At 41.6% G+C, this 20,747-nt stretch overlaps 1 pseudogene; it reads left to right on the top strand.

Moving 5' to 3' along the window:
* Positions 1–1,709: 1,709 nt before the first annotated feature.
* Positions 1,710–17,002, top strand: LOC141003579 (uncharacterized; annotated as a pseudogene).
* Positions 17,003–20,747: the final 3,745 nt, after the last annotated feature.

The raw sequence follows: 20,747 nt of genomic DNA, 5'->3' as shown, positions 1-20,747 counted from the left end.
CATTAATGTAAACACAAATTGCCCAGAATATATATGACAAATAACTACAAAGAACTGACTGAAATGACTGGCATAGACATAAGAGAAGGGTAGACGCTGCCTTGACAGCTGGGGCTGTACGTCACCTATGAGGGCCACAATGTTTTGGAGGTGAAGCCTGGAGGTAAAGACAAACCCTGCCCCTGGAATCAAAACACCGACCCGAGTGCCCCAACCATTTCCACTGGCTGACTCACTCACGCACGGCTACCTCCACAATATGGCCGCAGCCTGACCGCTCCCATTGGCTGACTCACGCATGGAGGCGTGGTATCTCCAATAGGGATGCACCGATCTCAAATTTGCATGGCCGATTCCGATTGCGAGTGAAAGGGCCGATACGGCCGATTCCGATTTCTGGTTGATCGATCTGTGCATCACTAATCTCCAAAATATGTTGGCGGCCGTGATTAACGCATCGCTCCAATTAACTACAGCGGCCAAAGCGGCGTCTAATCTTTTTATATATATGATGGCCGGTACCAATAATGAAAATAAATGTACTATGACCAAAATCTGCCATATTTATAATCATTTTATACTTTAAAACATAAAACATTTCAATAGTGGAGAGCTTGTAGAGTGGCTATTTCCATTCTTTGTGAAAAGATTTGAAAATCTATAAACATTTTTCAACAGATTAATATAAACAGATGAATGTAAACGATTCTGACCATTATGCAAAAATAATGACAAAATAACGGCAAAAAATTTTCATCAGGACCCACGAGTTCAAAACTTTTAATCCCTAAATCCAAGTGGATACAGATGTTGATTTTAGGTCATAAAAATATGTTTTAAGTAAAACTTGTATTTGTCATTCATATACTATTTACTGAAATAATTCCATGATCACAGATTGGATAACAAAGTTATCCTAATGCTGTTTTTTTGGTTTTGAACTTCGCCAAATCTGATTGGATAATGATTAAAAGTTTTGAACTCGTGGGCCCAGGCGATTATGTAATAATTATGACAAGCCTACCCATAGGGTGGTGGGCCAGCGGCATTGTGGCCTGTTGCATGTCCCCCGTCAGGTGATGGATTCAACGCTGGGATTTTCTTGCCATGTTCAGACAGTGGGCTCCTATCTATTATAATGGTGTCAGACCCTGACGTTGAGTCTGATGGCTCATCGCCTTTTAACATATTTAAAAAGGACTCCTGTGGAGTTGGGCGGCCTTTTGGCGGCTTAGCCTAATCTTTCCCTGAAATATATTCAACAGTGGCCCTATAACATTTACCATCTGACCACTTTGCTAAAACAGGATCTCCTGATCTAAGATCTTGCAGCTGCACAGGAGCCTCATCTCTTGCCAAAATGTCAGATCCTGTAAAGATTTTGCCGGTATAACCATCCTCCCATCTGATGGATGCAAAACACCCTGAGAGAGAGAGAGAGAATGTTTAACAATTTCTATTTGGGCACAACAATTTAGATATTTAGGTATTTTTAGACCTCATTTGGACCATAATGTTATAATTATTAACCCCCCCACTCTCTATTTGCAACATAAAGCGTACATAACAGAAACTATACCAGTTCACAATATTACCTCAAAGCAAAGCAACGTCACCTGAAACTGGCTTTGCTCAACACCCGCTCACTCAGCAATAAAAGCCACATTCTGTATGAATTCATCACTGACAAAAACCCAGACATATTCGGCATGACTGAAACCTGGCACAAACCCCTGGACTACTTCTCCCTTAATCAGACCACACCCACCTCTTTCACTTACATTGACAAACCTCGACCTGAGGGGCGGGGAGGTGGTATTGCTGCCATCCACAGAAAGGACATTAAAACATCCACAAGCCCCATTCCTTTCCCCCATTCTTTTGAACACATCGCCTTCAAACTCTCTGGTCCCACTCCTCTGGTCACTGCCATCATCTACCCAAGTCAAATCCCTCCTTTATCTCCGACTTCTCAGATTTTCTGACCCACCTGTCTGCCATCTCTCCTTCAATTCTCCTCCTGGGCAATTTTAACATCCACTTGGACACAGACTGCAAATCTGCCACTGACTTTCTGGACTTAATACACTGCTTCGACTTCACCCAACACGTCAACTTTCCCACCCACAGCCATGGCCACATCCTGGATCTGGTCTGCTCCACTGGTCTCACGATACATAAACTCTCCAGTCTCAACCTCAACATCTCCGACCACCTGGCAATTACCATGGACATCGTCATCCCTCTCCCCACCCCAAAAGACAAACGCAAAATATCCTACAGAAACCTCAAATCCATCTCCCCCTCAGCCTCTCTTGACAGTCAAATATCTGCCTCTCCCCCCCGCTGTCCAACAACCCCTCCGACCTCGTCAACTACTACAATGAAATGCCCTCCTCCAACCTTGACCAACTGGCTCCCATCAAAACCAAAATAGTCTTATTTACTCACTCTGCTCCCTGGTACACTCCTGAACTCCATCAGATGAAATCCCACAAACGTCAGCTTGAAAGACTTGCCAAGAAAACTGGTTTAACTGTCCATCTCCTAGCACATACTGACTATCTGCAGCAATACAAGGATGCTCTCACCAAAACCTGCTCTACCTACTACTCCCACCTCATTCACTCTGGCTCCACCAACCCCAAAGCTCTCTTCTCCACCATAAACAAACTTCTCAAACCCATTGACAACACCTTCAATTCCTTCACAACCGATAAATGCAACTCCTTCCTTTCATTTTTCCAAACAAAAATCGATAACATCTATAGCAACTTGTCCACCTCCTCTACCCCTACCCCGCCCACTCCATCACCCACCCCTCCCCCCCCTCACCTCTCAACTCCTGTCTCAGTTTTCCCCTGTGTCTCCAAGGGACCTGTCCACCATCATGGCAGAAATGACAAGCTCCACCTGTGCCCTGGACCCCATCCCATCCTCCCTGGTCAAGAACTGTCTCCCAGCCATCTCCTCCCTCATCACAAAAATAATCAACTCCTCCCTCAGTTCTGGCTCAGTCCCTCAATCACTCAAACTGGCAGCTGTCACCCCCATTCTCAAAAAACCTGGACTCAACCCAGAGATTATGACAGATTTCCAGCCCATCTCCAACCTCCCTTTTTTATCAAAAATACTGGAACGCACCATCGCCATTCAACTCAAAACCCACCTCATCTCCACCGACCTCTTTGAACCTTTTCAATCTGGCTTCCGCTCTCAACACAGTACCGAGACAGCCCTCCTTAAAGTCACTAACGACCTCCTCCTCTCTGCAGACTCCGGCCACCTCAGCATTCTCATCCTCCTGGACCTCACTGCAGCTTTTGACACCATCGACCACTCCATTCTTCTCTCCCGCCTCGAATCCTCCCTCAACATCAACGGCACTGGCCTCTCCTGGTTAAAATCATATCTCACAAACAGACAACAGTTCATCCACATCAACAACTGCACCTCCTCCACTGCTCCTCTGTCCCAAGGTGTCCTCCAGGGTTCAGTGCTCAGTCCACTCCTCTTTATCCTATACATGCTCCCCCTTGGCAACATCATACACCATCATGGTCTCCGTTTCCACTGCTACGCTGACGACGTCCAAATCTACATCTCCACAAAATCCATCACCACCGCCACCCACTCCACACTCACCAACTGCCTCACTGAAATCAAATCCTGGATGCAAACAAACTTCCTCCAACTAAATTTCGTCAAATCGGACATGATCATCATCATCAAACCGTTCACAACTTCTGCCTCACCCTGGACAACTCCACCCTCTCTCCCTCCCCACACAGTCGCAACCTTGGAGTCATCTTTGACAACAACCTCTCCTTTCAAAAGCACATAAATCAAATCACCAAAACCGCCTTCTTCCACCTCAAAAACAAAGCCTGTCTCCGCCCATCACTCTCCTTCTCTGCGGCAGAAACCCTGATTCACGCCTTCATCACCTCCAGACTTGACTACTGCAATAGCATCCTCTATGGCACACCATCCAAACTCCTAAATAAACTCCAATACGTCCAGAACTCTGCTGCTCGCCTGCTCACCCACCCCCGCACCCGTAACCACATCACCCCTGTCCTCCAGAAACTCCACCGGCTCCCTGTCCCACAACGGATTCAATTCAAAATACTCCTGCTCACTCACAAAGCCCTCCACAACCAGGCCCCATCCTACCTCACCGACCTGCTCCACCGCCACAACTCATCCCGCACCCTCCGCTCCTCCGGCGCAGCTCTCCTCACTCCACCACACAGGACCACACACCGAACCTGGGGCGACAGAGCTTTCTCAGTAGCTGCCCCCTCCCTTTGGAACTCCCTCCCCACACAACTCAGAGACTGTACAGACCTCACTACCTTCAAAACACTCACCAAAACTCACCTTTTCAGAACTGTTTTTAATGTATAACTCATCTCTTTTTGTATTTTTATTGTGTTGTTTTTATTATTCTGCTTTTTAACCTGTAAAGTGTCTTTGTGTTCCTTGAAAAGCGCTATACAAAATAAATGTATTATTATTATTATTATTATTATTATTACCTCAATACTTACAGGATTGCTCATTTGGGGGAGGGGAGCTCTGCAGTTCCTTCATTTTCTGGGTGGGAACCTGTACTCTCTTTTTTAACGGTATTTTCTTTTTGTCCATCCTGTTAATGAAAAAATACATTTTGGATCATTATGTATAATACCGATTACAGTGTGGTAAAAAATAAATATATAAATACAATTTATAAATATATGTAGGCCTACTGTGTGTGTGTGTGTGTGTGTGTGTGTGTGTGTGTAGTATATACTGCTACACCTGCATGGTGATGTGATTATTATTGTTGTCAGGCCTGCAGGTTAAACCCTTTGTAAAACATGCAGCAATACAGCAAAAGAAAGACATTTAACTTTATTTTATTGTCTAGTTTGACAGTCAGACACAACTGAAAAACAACAAATATAAATCTAGGAATAAATAATTGATTTAAAAACTGCCTAAGTGCAGCCACAGTGGGTGTTTCCACACATGCTGGTGTATACAGTGACACGTGGTTTCATTTTTCACCTGTTACACACGTACACACAGAGCGTCATGTTTCCATGACGACTGACTGGAACAAGACGCGTGTGACGTCATGTTTACATGAGTCCAGATTGTACAAATGAGTCTCTAAAGTAATGCTAATCTTTAACAACAGAGACACACGTACGCTGTACACAGGTGCGCTGGTTATTTGTAGCGCTGCTCATTTCATCTAATAAACAGACCACTCCATTTCGACTGTAGCCGCACTAACGGAGCTAACTGAGCTAACGGCGCTAACAGAGCTAACGGCGCTAACACCTGCATTTTCGGAGGCATTTCCGATACTGGTATCGGAATCGGAACAACTCTACACCTAAGCCATACATCTTAATATTCATTAATAATCGGATAAAGTTAACGTTAGCATAAGACACTCTCCATTAAGTTAGCAAACATTACATTACGTTGACATTAACAAACTCATGATGACACAGCATCAGCGTTAATCATATGGCTTCTGAAGTTAATCATGTTTCTGTGTTTTTGTGTTTTGTAAGCATTTTCCTGGCTAAGACTAAAATAAAAACAGACGCCATTAACGTTACCTAATTCCACCTTCCAACGGACCACTCTGTCGTCACAACAATTAAATATTTCACCTTATGTCAAAAGAATTTCTTTATTCAGCTCTTCACAATGTTATGTAGTTGACCAACTAATATAGATTACAATTCTTACCTCTCCAAGTCTCGGCGTGGCCGGGGCAAAACTTGCAGCAGCAGCGGCCAACGGACACGTCTCTTATCTTCCCGTGAACGCCCGCGAATATCTCTGGGTGCAACATTCAAGAAGATTTGTCCAATGATATTCTGTCTTCCTGGAAAACATGCGTTATCATTGCACGCATGCTCATTTCGGGGGCAGAACTGACTTGATTACGTTTGGAAGAAACAGCACAGCGTCTCTGTAAAGAATAACGACTAAAAGTAAGTAATAGCGTAAATTGTTTGTGTTTTGCGAATTAACGGACTCTGTTAACACACATGAGGTAGGATTCTTTCAACTACAGTAATGTCACCGTGTTATGAAACATAGTGATATAAATGCCGCATTCAACGGCGCGACCACCTAGCTATGATACCTAGCTACACCTAGCTAATACATGTATGTCTACTGAGGCAGAACGTCTATTCTTTATTAAAATAATTACAACTTGCTATGTAAGGGTTAATGTATAGTTCGGAGGTTGTTATGGAGAAATAAACCCCGACAGGTTGAATGGAACCCCGACGCGAAGCGTATGTTTTGACTCTTCAGAAAGGTTTAAAACATTGGGGAAATACATGTGCGTGTCAAAGAATTTTTGTGAAATTGTTTGGCACAAAACACACGTCTTTGTAACCACATTGAAACTCTGGTATTTATTCAGTGGTGATAAATTAAATTTAAGCACCTAAGCCTAGCTGTATTTGTTCTTGATAATTTATATTTCATGCTACTACATAGTTAATTATTGGATTATTTATGTAAATTATACATCATGATATTTTTATGAGTTAGTAATACAAATGAGCTTACATTACATTTACATTAAAGTGATCAAATTGATCATCAATGATCAATACTTATGCTACTTTAAGAATATGATGTTAATTATTTTGTAGTTTGACTTAAGATTTTAAAATTGTGGTACTTAACAGTGCAGTAGCCTAGTATTAATTAACGGCTGTATATTATTTCTGATACCAGTCATTGTTATAATTGTTAAATGACCTGTTTCCCCCTGCTCTTTAGTAAACAGAAAATGCATTTTCAGGTCGGGATATCAATTTTATCCAATTAGGAGAGAGAATTTGTGCAGGATAAAGAATAAACAAGTGAAATTGGAAATGATAAGATAAGAGACACTTTATCTATCCCAGAGGGAAATCAAAATGGTACAAAGAAATGAACAGAGAAAATTGGAAGTGGAACAATATAAAATTTGACGCTTGCTAGAAAATGTATTTCTGTTTACTAAAGAGCTGATTAGATGGAAACCCCTATTACTGAACAAACACTTGATGCTTCATCATAATATAGAGTTTTACTTTTACAAAAAGTTCCACTGTATATTCCAGCAACTTGTGTCTGTATTTATATAGTATTGGAGTGTCAAAATGACCAGACGGAAAACGATGGAGAAGGACTGGTAATGAAGAAGACCCAAATAAACGACCAAGAAGGACTGCACAATTGGTGAGTAGCCTGGCATAGCCGTGTTCTAGCAAACTTGCAGCAGATATGATTTAATACCTTATTTTCCTCCCTGCAGTCATCCCTCCCTGCAGCCACCAATGTTCATGTGGAGACTGATCAGCAATATTTAGGTAAGTTATGAAATGCGTGTATGTATGTATGCGTGTGTGTGTTAGGGCTGGGCGATTAATTGAATTTCAATTTCGATTTCGATTTTGGCTTCCCTCGATCATGAAAACAAGATAATCGTAATAAAACGATCATTCTGCCGCACGCCGTGTCTTGTGTGGTAAATGCAGCGAACCCTTCCATCTCCACCTGTGCACTCCGCTCCGCCCCGCCCCCGCCTGAACAGTTTCGCTTTCAGCCACGCCGGTGCGTATTTGGAAAAAACGTGTAGAAGAAGACGGTAGAAGATGGCAGAAAGGAGCCTTTGGTCGGGAAGAAAGATAAAGCGAATTCTGTGGTGTGGAAACACTTCGGTTTCGAGGAGTCTGACTCGGAACAAACGAAGATATTGTGCAAGATAGGCATATCCACCCGGCTCCCGCAGGCATGAAGAAATAACGGATGCCGTCACATACATGATTGCCAAAGACATGAGCCCTATCAACACCGTTAGCGAGCCGGGGTTCAATTAACTGATTAACACATTGAACAAGCGGTAGTATGTGTTACCATCACGTCACCATTTCAGCAGAATTGCGCTGCCTGCCCTTTATGACGAATGTCGCGGAAAAGTTGCAAGAGAAGTGTCAACAGCATTATATTTTGCCACCACAACGGACCTGTGTTTTTTTATTTTTACATTACATATTATTTAATTCATTTTATTAAAATATTTTTCTTATTTATTTGCATTTTTCAGTTCAAACTTATCGTGTTAAAAGAAATACCAGAGTTAAAAGTTCAATAAATGATTGTTCTCAAATCAATGAATAATCGTCTTTAATAATCGTGATTACAATATCAATCAAAATAATCGTGATTATGATTTTTGCCATAATCGAGCAGCCCTAGTGTGTGTGTGTGTGTTTTATGTTCAAAAGCCTTCTTCTCTGCTATCTGACCTGTTTTAGCCACACCCAGTCCCAAGTGCAGAGGAGAGAGATATCCTGAACACAATTAGTTCTGATTGAGAATCACAGGCCCTGTAGATAGATAGACTGATAGATAGAATGCAGTCCATAGTTAGTCAAACCAAGCATGGCAATATTGCTTTCTCTTATCCTTATTACAGTAGCACGTATGAAGAATGAAACGTGAAATGTGAGTTATCTCAGCATGTATAATTAATGTTCTTTGAACCTTTCATCTTTAAGTTAAGGCCATGATCCTTTCATATAGGTCACCATGTGGCTGCAGCCTCATGTTTGGTTTGCTGCTGTCGCATTCTGCTCATTATTGGCATTGTCTGTCACTGTCAGCCTGTATCATATATATCCTTCCAAACCCTGCCCAGCTACTCATTCACCTGAGGTCCCACAACTTCTCATTGTTATGTGTGTGTTGTGTTGTGATGAGTTACATTCAATACTGTGGATTACGTGTTATCACAAACACAGAAAGAATTGTAAACATAAACTGCTACAATGTGATCAAGATGTGGGGAAAAAAGAATATGCATCCCATTAGCTGTATTTTTATAATGTGTTCTATTTATGTCAACTTGCCTCTTGTGTTTTACATGTTTTCTCTTTTTCCTTTTTCTTTTTTTATCTCTAGAGTTTCTTGCAAGAAAGTTTCTCACAAGAAATCTGTTCTTTGCTAATTGATGAAAAATGTAATTTAAGCAAAATGCGACTCTTTCAGTATTTTCAAGAGGGTCCTGATCCATGTGTGTCCTCTTCTCTGTGTCAGGAGGTAGCAGTAGGGGAACACAGCGGCGGGTGCCTCCTGTAGGAGCCCAAAACGCTGCACTTCAAGGGGAACACGTCCAACCTCCGGGTGTCCATGCAGGATGTACCACACTCACTCTGGAACATCAAGCCTCCCACCACCTGCCAGGTACACACACCCTCTGTCTGTCTAATGATTTACAGTATATTTTGTCACTGAGCAGATGCTGCTAAAATATGACTAAATCATTTGAGTGTAAGAAAGTAATATACAGGCTGAGACAATATAGGTTTTGCATTGTGACAAGATGTTTTTTTACCCTTAATGATTTATATTCTATTTTATTACCAGCACAAGGATGCGTGGCACAAGAGAGTATTTTAACTGTTGACTCTATTGAAGACAATGAAGAACCATCTTCCAGATCAGCCTTCAGAGATCCTCCTGATGGCCTAACAACTGAACTACATGGCAATGCTGAGTATGATCCATTTCAATCATTTGAGGAAGCTCTCCCTGATGTGGGGGATTGGACGTATGATGATGGACATATGTTCAGTGAGGGATTTGAAGAGGGTTTGAGTGCGGAGTGTGCAGAAGAGAAGAGTCAAATTTCAAGGACACAACAGACAAACCATTATATGACAATGCATCAATAACTGTGGCAGAGTGCCTTTTGATCATCAAGGCTTACGTAAACTGTCATAAAGTAACTGATAAGGTTCTTAGTGATTTGCTTAAAATGTTCAAGTTGCTTTGTCCCGATAGTCTGAATACAGACTGCTTAAACAGTGTACAGAAGTTCAAAGACTTTTTTTCTCCCACTCTGCATCATCCCCTATTGTATTGCATAAATATTGCAGTAATTGTTTTGGGTCATTAGAAGGTGAACAATTAGAATGTCTGTCTTGTGGGACCAGTGTGTCAGAAGAAAGATCCTCATCCTTCATAGAGGTTCCAATTGAGGCTCAAATAAGGTCATTGTTTCTCAAGCCAGGTTTTCAGGAGAAGCTTAACTTTAGATTAAGCAGGATGAAGACAGATCCTAACACTGAAGATATATAATGCCGAAGTTTACAAACAGCTTGTAGATCGGGGTGGTCCTCTTAGTGACCCTAAAAACATCTCACCTACTTGGAGCACAGATGGGGTACCTATTTTCAAATCGTCCAAATTTTCATTGTGGCCTTTTTATTGTATCATCAATGAATTGGGCTTCATGGAATGCACAAAAAGAGAGAATATGATATTTGCAGACAATGGAATTCTTGTGCAACCTGCAGAGTTGACATCTGAATCTTTTGTGTGTAAAGTGCTCACCATTGCTGGAACATGCAACTTGCCTGCTAAAGCATTAGTCCTTAATTCAGTGCAATACAATGGGAAATTTGGATGTCATAAATGTGAGCAGCCAGGAGAGACTGTGAGGACAGGGGAAAGGGGACATGTCCATGCATTTCTATACCAACATAGAGATCCAAGAGGGCCACTGCACACAAATGAAAAGTTTGCTCTTGATATGAAAATCGCAAATGAGACCAAAACCACTGTTAAAGGGGCGAAGGGTCCCTGTTGGCTTAGCAAACTTAAAGTTATAACCTTATCAAAGGCACTGCCATAGATTACATGCACTCAGTCCTTCTTGGAGTAATGCGCCTTTTGATGGTTCTGTGGTTTTCTACAGTTTTCTCGTCAGCCCTTCAGCATGACAAAAAATGCCCAAGAAATTGACAGGCAATTTCAGTTTATCTCTCCTCCATCCTCAATTCGATATCCTCGATCAGTGGCATCTCACAGAATGTTTTTTAAAGCATCAGAATATCAGGATCTTTTGATCTTCTATGGACCTGTTGTTTTTTGTGGAATTCTTGCAACACTGTACTACAATCACTTCCTTCTACTAGTGGAGCCATTTTCATTTTGTTGATGGAATCCATATCAGTTGAACAGATTGATCATGCAGACAAACTACTGTGGAACTTTTCCTCTCAAATGGCTAATCTCTATGGTGAGCGGTACGAAACTGCAAATGTACACCTTCTTGTGCACCTAGCAGACAGTGTCCACTGTGACTGTGTTTCCATTTTGAAGACAAGAATGGCTATTTGTTAAGGCTCATACATGGCACTCAAAATATACCTATGCAGATGGTCCATGCAGTCAAACTTGTGCAGTCTATTCCTGTTATTTCACAAACCATAAAGCCAGGGAATGCCATAGCTGAATTTTACACACGGATGACTAAAGATGATAGTTTCTGTCAGGAAAACAATGATTTGTCTAGGACTAAACTATATGGAGCCTCTAGTGAACTTCAACTGGACACAGTTCACCTCTCTACATTGGAAAGACATGCTGCATCAATTCTAAAACAGTAAGGATCTTTCACAGGGCACATGTTAAGAGAAATTATCTCACATCAAAACACTATGGGAAAGGCAATAGAAGAAACAATTTTACAGTTGTTTTTTCTAGTGAAGGACAAACAAAGTATGGACAGATTGAGTTCTTCTTTACCTCAGAACAATCATGTGCCAAATGGGCCCTTGTTCATGAATTCACAGGTGCAGGTTTTTCTTTGCTGCAAGATAGTGTAACAAATGGTACATGCAATCATGTTGTTCCCCTATTGGAAACCTCTGCCAATACAGTAGTTTCCTTGGATCATATATTGGGTAAAGTTGTTTTCCTTGACTTGACATCTATGCCTAGCATTGTGTTTGCAGCTCATTTCCCAAACACACTTGAAAAGTTTTAACCCATTAAGACCTGAACTGGCCTAAGAAGCCATAAATCGAATGATTGATCATTGAAATAACATGCTCTGAAAATGCACACAGCCCACCCATCTGACCACTTGTCATGAATGCTTTGTAGAATTAGAAAGCGTCTTTAGAATCAGCCTCGATTTATCATGAACCTATATTGGATGCAACAAAGGGCCTACAGTGTGTGGTGGCAAGATGAATTGCCTCTACTGTATTATCAGGGTGACTCGAATGATTATTAAAACAGTATGTGCTCTATTATGTCATACACTTCCCAAGACTCTCTTTTACTGCTCTATACAGCTTTGCTCTGAATTCTGTCAAAAAAACAACTGTGTATTCATCTACATATCATCTACACTACTGTCAGAAAACAAGTTAATTAAATTGAGCACAGTGTTAACATTTAGAAAGTTCACACATTTTAAAAAGTCTCAAAAAGGTGTCTTATGTAAATAAACCATATATCTCATAATCTCTGAATTGATTACTCATTTTCTCAAATTTTGGCATGAGATAAACTGAGATATGATTGAGGTATAATATTAAATCATGTGTCATATTGAGACTCATTTGAGAGCTTGCACTATTCTCATTTTTCTTTTTGCTGAGACGCTAGAAAAGAGACAACTGTAAGAGAATCTGAGAACTCAAATAGTGAGCAGTGAGAGACAGAACCATGTATATTTCTCACTGAGAGATAACTGAGATAGTGCTTCCAAGTAAGGATATCAAATTGAGACATATTTGAAAGCGGCACAATATGTCTCATTTTTCTCTTAGCTGAGATCAGGAAAAGAGACAGCTGTGAGAGAATTTAGAGAACTCGCACAGTGCTCAGTGAGACTTATTTCTCAGGAGAGACATTTGAAAAGAATGAGAAAACCACTTTGGTCTCGATTAGTGCTCATTTATATCTAGGAGATGTAAATGTTTATTGTTTATTGTTTATTAAGGATCCCCATTAGCTGGTACCTTAGTAACCAGCTAGTCTTCCTGGGGTCCACAGGGAACAACACAGAATATACACAAAAACGTCACATACTCAACATATCATACATTTACAAGTACAATCTGTTATAATATATCTAATGTTAAAAAGTTAAAGAAGATAGAAGATAGAAGATAGATAGAAAGATAGAAGAAAGAAGAAGTTTGAAGATATTTGCAAGTCTTAAACAGAATTTATCTTAGACAGCAAAATGGAGTCACTCATACTCATGTACAGCTCGTGAAAAATAAGATTTCAATTTCTTTTTAAATACCTGTTTACTCTCGGTACAACATAGGTAATGAGGCAAATTGTTCCACAAAGTTATTGCTCTATATATAAAAGATTGTGATGAGGCCTTAGTTCTCGAGTGAGGCACTTCTAGCTGACCATTTCTGGACCCTCTAGTGCTATAATTGTGCACAGTGTTTCTAAAAACAATTTGAGTAAATAAAAAGTCAGGCGCTTTACTGATCAAGACTGACTGAAACATTGCGGCAGTGCTTGATGCTAACCTATTATCAACCGTCATCCATGAGAGAGAATCATGCATGCGGTTAACATTTGATCGAGTAGAGCAGCCCAATACCAACCGTGCAGCTTTATTTTGGGCAATCTGCAGCTTTTTGAGATCAGTTTTGGCAGCAGATGCCCAGACCACAGAACAATAATCTAGGTGGCACAACACCAAACTCTGTACAATCTGACACATTAAGGGTCGCGCAACAAAGGAAGCACATTTCCTTGAGATACCAACAGCTCTTCCCATTTTTAAGATAATTTGATTAATGTGATTACTGAAGGAAAGCCTGGAATCCAACATTACACCCAGAAGTTTAACAGTTTCTACTTGTTCCACAGTTACATTATTTAACTTTAATTCTAACCTTGGTCTACCAGATAACTTATGTCTTGAACCTATTAAAATACTTTTTGTTTTAAGAACATTAAGGACTAACTTATTACAAGAAATCCAGTCATGTAGAGTTTGCAGTTCCTTATTAAGGACATCATTCAACTCACTGTATGAAGGCGCAGCATAATACAAGGTAGAGTCATCGGCATAAAACAAAATTTTTGCTCTTTCAGTAGCCCAAGCAAGATCATTAATAAACACAGTGAACAGTAACGGTCCAAGGCAACTGCCCTGAGGCACACCACATACTAGATCCCCTCTATTTGATATACCACCATTTAAATGCACCTGTTGTGATCTGGAGGACAGATAGTTAGTAATCCATGTTAATGCCAGTGGACCAAAACCATAACATTCAAGTTTTTTTATCAAGAGAGAGTGATCAAGCAAATCAAAAGCAGCAGTTAAATCTAACAGCACAGCCCCCACCATTAAAGAATTGTCAATAGCTCTAAACCAGTCGTCAGTCATTTTTATCAAGGCGGTGGACGTGGACTGGCTTGTTCTATAGGCATGCTGACTCATAGTTATCAAATTATTCGAGAAAAAATAATCATAAATTTGTATATATACAACTTTTTCCATTATTTTACTCAAGACTGGAATAATGCTAATTGGTCTGGAGTTGCTCGCATTAAAGATTATTTTCTTATCTTTGGGTATGGGGACAATTTTAGCTGTCTTCCACAACAAGGGAGTTTTGCTGAGACATAAACATCTATTAATAATATAACTAACTGGAGATGAAATACAGCTGGCAGTAATCCTTAACAGTTTACTGTCCAGATTATCTACACCAGCTAATTTATTGTCAGGAAGAGCACAGAGAAGCCTTTCCACCTCTTTGACTTCAACCTGGTGAAATTCAAAAGTACATACTTTGTCACTCATTATAATATTCGTGATTATATCTTTTGATTTATGGTTGTCTGGGGTATTCATGCTTTCTCTGAGTTGAGATACCTTTTTTATAAAAAAAATTGTTGAAATGGTTAGTAATATCGTTCGGCTTAGTGAGAGCAAAACCATTTGATTCAACAAAGGGAGGACAAACCGTAGTTTTGCGACCCATCATTTCATTAAAAACACTCCAGAGATTTTTTCCATCATGTTTAGCAGTATTTAATCTTTGTTTATAGTAATCCTTCTTTTTCAATTTGTTTAATTTTGTAACTTGATTACGCAAAGAGCAATACTTGCGTCTGTCTTCAATTAATCCAGACATTATAGCAACCTTTTTAGCAGCGTTTCTCTCTGTCATTAAATTCAATAAAGTGTTATCAATCCATAGGGCTCTTTTGTGCTTGACTGTAAACTTTTTTAAAGGAGCATGCTCGTCTACAACCTTCATGTATTTGGACATAAATAAACTAAGTGCAGCCTCCGGGTCCTCCTCGCTATATACATCACTCCAATTTATACTTGATATATCTTCGATAAAGCATTCTGTATGAAATTTTTTATATGAACGAGTGTAAATAACATTTGCTCTGACTTTCTGAAGCTTAGTCTTTCTGGTAACAGCAATTATGTTATGGTCACTAAAACCAAATGGCACAGAGACAACTTTAGAACATAGGTTAGGAACATTAGTATAAATGTGATTGATACATGTATTCAAGGTGATACCATCACTATCCATACTATTTCTTGTGGGTAGAGTGACAATCTGATACAGGTTACAAGCATTCAAAATAGAAAGGACCTTGTTCTTGTTTGTGCCAGGTCTACCCAACCAATCTATGTTCATATCACCTAGTAAGTAGATTTTATTATTCATGTCAGATAACGTATCAAATATATTACACAGATCATTAAGATATAGAGCATCAGCACTAGGAGGACGATAGAAGCCGCATACTAAAATGGGCTTAAGATGAGGTAGATAGACTTGTACACAAAGAGCTTCAATTCCATCTTTCATTAAATCATCACGTACTTTGGCAGGAAAAATATTCTGTACATAAATGGCCACACCTCCTCCAAATTGATTCCTATCTTTCCTAAAAATAGAGAACCCCTCAATATTTACATCTATGTCAGTCAAAGAATCATACAGATGTGTCTCAGAGATGGCAAGAATATTAATGCTATTACTGCTAACAATACCTTGTAATTCCTCAACCTTATTACGCAAGCTGCATACATTAACATGAGCTAAGACTAGCCCCTTTTCAAGACCCAGTTTAGTGTCAGGAATAACATTGAAAGAATGAGTCATATGGACTAGTAAAAACAAGAAAAAACCATGCTAAACCATGTTAAAAGAGCCAGGGAGTTATTTTTGAGTCTCGAAATAGCTGACCATTAATATAAAGCTTGTCAACAGTCAGTGCCACTTTACATTTTTGAGCCCTTTTTTCTTTCATGATAGGCAACAGAACTTTTCTCCTGGCATTGATCTCTGCAGGGAAGTGGTCATTTAGCCAGAAGGAGGTCCCCCTCAGTTCCCTTCCATGACTCTTGACCATTTCTTTCTGCTTGTAGTGTTCAAAACGAAGTATAATTGGCCGGTTCTTACCCTCACTTGGTTTGCCCAGTCTATGAACTCTGGAAAGTGCAATGTCCTTAACAACCTCAGAAGAAAATTTGAGGTGTTTGGACATGAATTCTCTCACCGTAGTTTCAGGCTCAGCATTGTCCTCTTGAATGCCAGCAATGATTAGATCGTCTCTCATATTTCTGCACTGAATATCCAACAATGTCTCTTTCGTGCGCTTATTGTCCTGCATGAGAGAGCTTGAAGATTGTTGGACCTTATTCATTGCTTCTTTGAGAGCGATGTTTTCCTTCCTCAACTCTTCAATCTGATTTTGGCTAAATTCCAAGCTTATTTTCAGATCACGGATCTCCATTTGTAAAGACTCAAGAATATCCAATTTGCTTAATCTGGCATTAATTGATTCAAATATTGCTGCATTTACTTCCAAAGTAGCCATACCTGCATTAGCTGTTAAAGGCTTACGAGACCTCAGATTTTCAGATGGAGGCTTAACTGAGGCTGCCTGGTCACTGGTCTTATTTGGCATTTCAAACAGCAACGCAGTGCGCAGAGCAGTTGATGGAGTAGGCCCCGAGCAGCCCCAGGCTGCTTCAAGCCGCGGAGCAGTGGACGGAGCGGGCCCGACGCCCCAAGCCGCTTCAGGCTGCAGCGCTGTGGATGGAGTAGGCCCCGAGCAGCCCCAGGCTGCTTCAAGCCGCGGAGCAGTAGACGGAGCGGGCCCGACGCCCTAAGCCGCTTCAGGCCGCTTCAGGCTGCTTCAGGCTGCAGCGCTGTGGATGGAGGCCGCGGATGGAGGCCGCTTCAGGCCGCTTCAGGCTGCAGCGCTGTGGATGGAGTAGGCCCCGAGCAGCCCCAGGCTGCTTCAAGCCGCGGAGCAGTAGACGGAGCGGGCCCGACGCCCTAAGCCGCTTCAGGCTGCTTCAAGCTGCGGAGCAGTGGACGGTGGACTGTCTCTCTCCCTGAGCTTTGCTGCGGGAGAGTGTGAATGTGACATAAAGGAGATCTCATCTTCAATTTTGCTTTGATTTGGGTAGTGAGTAGTGATGAGTCGGAACGGCAACATGTTGACAGGCCCCGATTGGTGTGATCCCATTGCAAAATGGTCTCTAGTTTTGTCTGTGAACTTCAGTCACATGTGAGGTCCTGGGAGGGAGATGCGTATGAGTTCAGTCATCAGCAAACACATTTTCAATTTCCTGTAGTCTGTCTGTGGGCATGGGTGCACATGCACACATGTGTGTGTATTTGTTTCTGTGTATATATATATATATATATATATATATATATATATATATATATAAAAATATATATATATATATATATATATATATAAATATATGTATGTACAGCTCTGGAAAACATTAAGAGACCACTGCAAATTTTTCTGAAATCAGCATCTCTACATGTATGACAGCCATTCCATTCCAGTGTTGAATTCCAACACAAGCATACCTCATTCTACTTATTGACCATGCCAAACGAGTTGAAAAGAAAAGTTTTGAGTGAGGAAAAGAAGGGTTCAATTCTGGCTTTACTGGCAGAGGGATACAGTGAGCGTCAGGTTGCGTCCATCCTTAAAATTTCTAAGACGGTGGTTCATAAGAACAAGGTCAAGCAGCAGACATTGGGGACAACAAAGCTACAGACCGGCAGAGGGCGAAAACGACCCTCCACTGACCAGGATGACCGTCAACTCATTCGAATGTCACTCAGCAACCGTAGGATGACATCAAGTGACCTACAAAAAGAATGGCAAATGGCAGCTTGGGTGAAGTGCACGGCGAGAACGGTTCGAAACAGGCTCCGAGGGGCTAAAGTCATGTAAAGCTAGAAATAAGCCCTTCATCAATGAGAAGCAAAGAGCCAGGCTGAGGTTTGCAGAAGACCATAAGGATTGGACCATAGAGGACTGGAGTAAGGTCATCTTCTCTGATGAGTCCAATTTTCAGCTTTGCCCAACACCTGGTCGTCTAATGGTTAGACGGAGACCTGGAGAGGCCTACAAGCCACAGTGTCTTGCACCCACTGTGAAATTTGGTGGAGGATCAGTGATGATCTGGGGTGCTTCAGCTTCAGCAAGGCTGGAATCAGGCAGATTTGTGTTTGCGAAGGATGCGTGAATCAAGCCACGTACAAGGTTATCCTGGAAGAAAATCTGCTTCTTTCTGCTCTGACAATGTTCCCCAACTCTGAGGATTGGTTTTTCCAGCAGGACAATGCTCCATGCCACACAGCTAAGTCAATCAAGGTGTGAGTGAAGGACCACCAGATCGAGACCCTGTCATGGCCAGCCCAATCTCCAGACCTGAACCCCATTGAAAACCTCTGGAATGTGATCAAGAGGAAGATGGATGGTCACAAGCCATCAAACAAAGCTGAGCTGCTTGAATTTTTGCGCCCGGAGTGGCATAAAGTCACCCAACAGCGGTGTGAACGACTGATGGAGAGCATGCCAAGACGCATGAAAGCTGTGATTGACAATCAGGGTTATTCCACCAAATATTGATTTCTGAACTCTTCCCAAGTTAAAACATTAGTATTGTGTTGTTTATAAATGAATATTTGAGTTCTGAAAACACTGCATCTTTTCTGTTATTTTGACCATTTGTCATTTTCTGCAAATAAATGCTCCAAATGACAATATTTTTATTTGGAATTTGGGAGAAATGTTGTCAGTAGTTGATGGAATAAAACAAAACTGTTCATTTTACTCAAACACATACCTATAAATAGTAAAATCAGAGAAACTGATAATTTTGCGGTGGTCTCTTAATTTTTTCCAGAGCTGTATATATATATATACACCGATCAGGCATAACATTATGACCACCTGCCTAATATTGTGAAGGTTCCCCTTGTGCAGCCCAAACAGCTCTGACCTGTCAAGACATGGACTTAAGACCTCTGAGGGTGTCCTGTGGTGTCTGGCACCAGGGCGTTTTATAGTGGATCCTCTGGGTCCTGTATGTTGGGAGGTGGGGTCTCCATGGATCAGACCTGCTCCAGCACGTCTTACAGATGCTCGATCAGATTGGGATCTGGGGAATTTGGAGGCCCGGTCAACACCTTGGGCCCTTTACTGTGTTCCTCAAGCTGTTCCTGAGCAGTGTTTGCGGTGTATCAGGGCACATTGTCCTGCTGGGGGGCCACTGCCATCGGGTGCTGTTGTTGTGATGAGGGGGTGTACTTGGTCCACAACAGTGTTTGGATGGGTGGTGCGTGTCAAGTGGCATTCACATGAATGCCAGCACCCAAGGTTTCCCAGCAGAACATCGCATTGTGATGAGATGATCAATGTTATCAATGCTCTTCTTCCTACTTCCGGGGCGCTCCATTGCGTGCGACCCTCTACAGCGTGCACCGTCTTTTAAGTGTTTTTATCCGTTTTTACGTCACGTATATGTTGTGAAGTTGTCTGTCAGCGTCGGGTTAGTGTGCAACTACTTTCGGGGATCAAGATGTGGACCTCGGGATGGATTATGCAATTTTTTGCACTTGTTTTTATCTTGGAGCTTGTCTGTAGCTTCTGCCAAGGGGAGAGGAGTGCTCCTCGATATGGGGACTGCATTGTTGTCAACAGGAAGCTTCTCCTTTCATTACGATCCTCCACGGAGGGGGAGATTCCGACCTCTATAACTGCGGAGATTTTTGTCCCCTTCCACCAGGACTCAAATCTCCCAAGGCTACCCCCGCAGAGGAAAAGAGGCAGGAGAGGAGGCATTAAGCGCAGAGTGAAAAAGTTTTGCCTTGACGACCGACGCCGGTTGCCCCCCCTGCCTTCAGTCTTTCTGTCAAACACGCAGTCCCTGAGGCGCAAAATAGATGAGCTGGAGAGCCTGGCAAAATACAGACGCGAAATTAAGGAATGCTGCCTGCTTGGAATAACCGAGACATGGCTGACAGAGAGTGACCTGGACGACGAGATGGCGCTCACAGGATTCGGCTGCCCCATCAGGCTGGACCGCTCTCGTGACGTGACGGGGAAGAGTCGCGGAGGAGGTGTCCTGTGCTGAGCAACTCAGTGGTGTTTTTACCCATCTTTTTCAAATGTGTGTTGACAGCTGTAAGCTCCCTACTATTTGGAAATCTTCCATTATTATTCCCATTCCTAAGGCTAAAAACCAGAGGGAGCTACAAGATTTTAGACCCGTGGTACTAACTTCTATAGTCGTGAAAAACCTCGAGAAAATCCTGAAGGACGAGGTTCTCACTCTGGTCGAGGGCAAACTTGATCCACTCCAGTTTGCCTATCAAAGCCACAAATGAGTGGATGATGCCAAACTTTTTATTCTTGATAATATTTACAAACACCTAGAGAAACCCAAATCCCACATCAGACTCTTATTTGCCGATTTTTCTTCAGCTTTTAATAAAATGCAACCTCACATTTTAATTGAGAGGTTAGCCTCTTATTTTAATTTGCCTGATCAGCTTCTTATGTTGTTTTTAAACTTCCTAACGGACAGGACACAGCAG

The sequence above is a fragment of the Pagrus major genome, chromosome 1, assembly GCF_040436345.1.
Source record: "Pagrus major chromosome 1, Pma_NU_1.0".
In the NCBI taxonomy this organism is placed as follows: Eukaryota; Metazoa; Chordata; class Actinopteri; order Spariformes; family Sparidae; genus Pagrus; species Pagrus major.
This window is presented reverse-complemented; position numbering and strand designations above follow the sequence as displayed.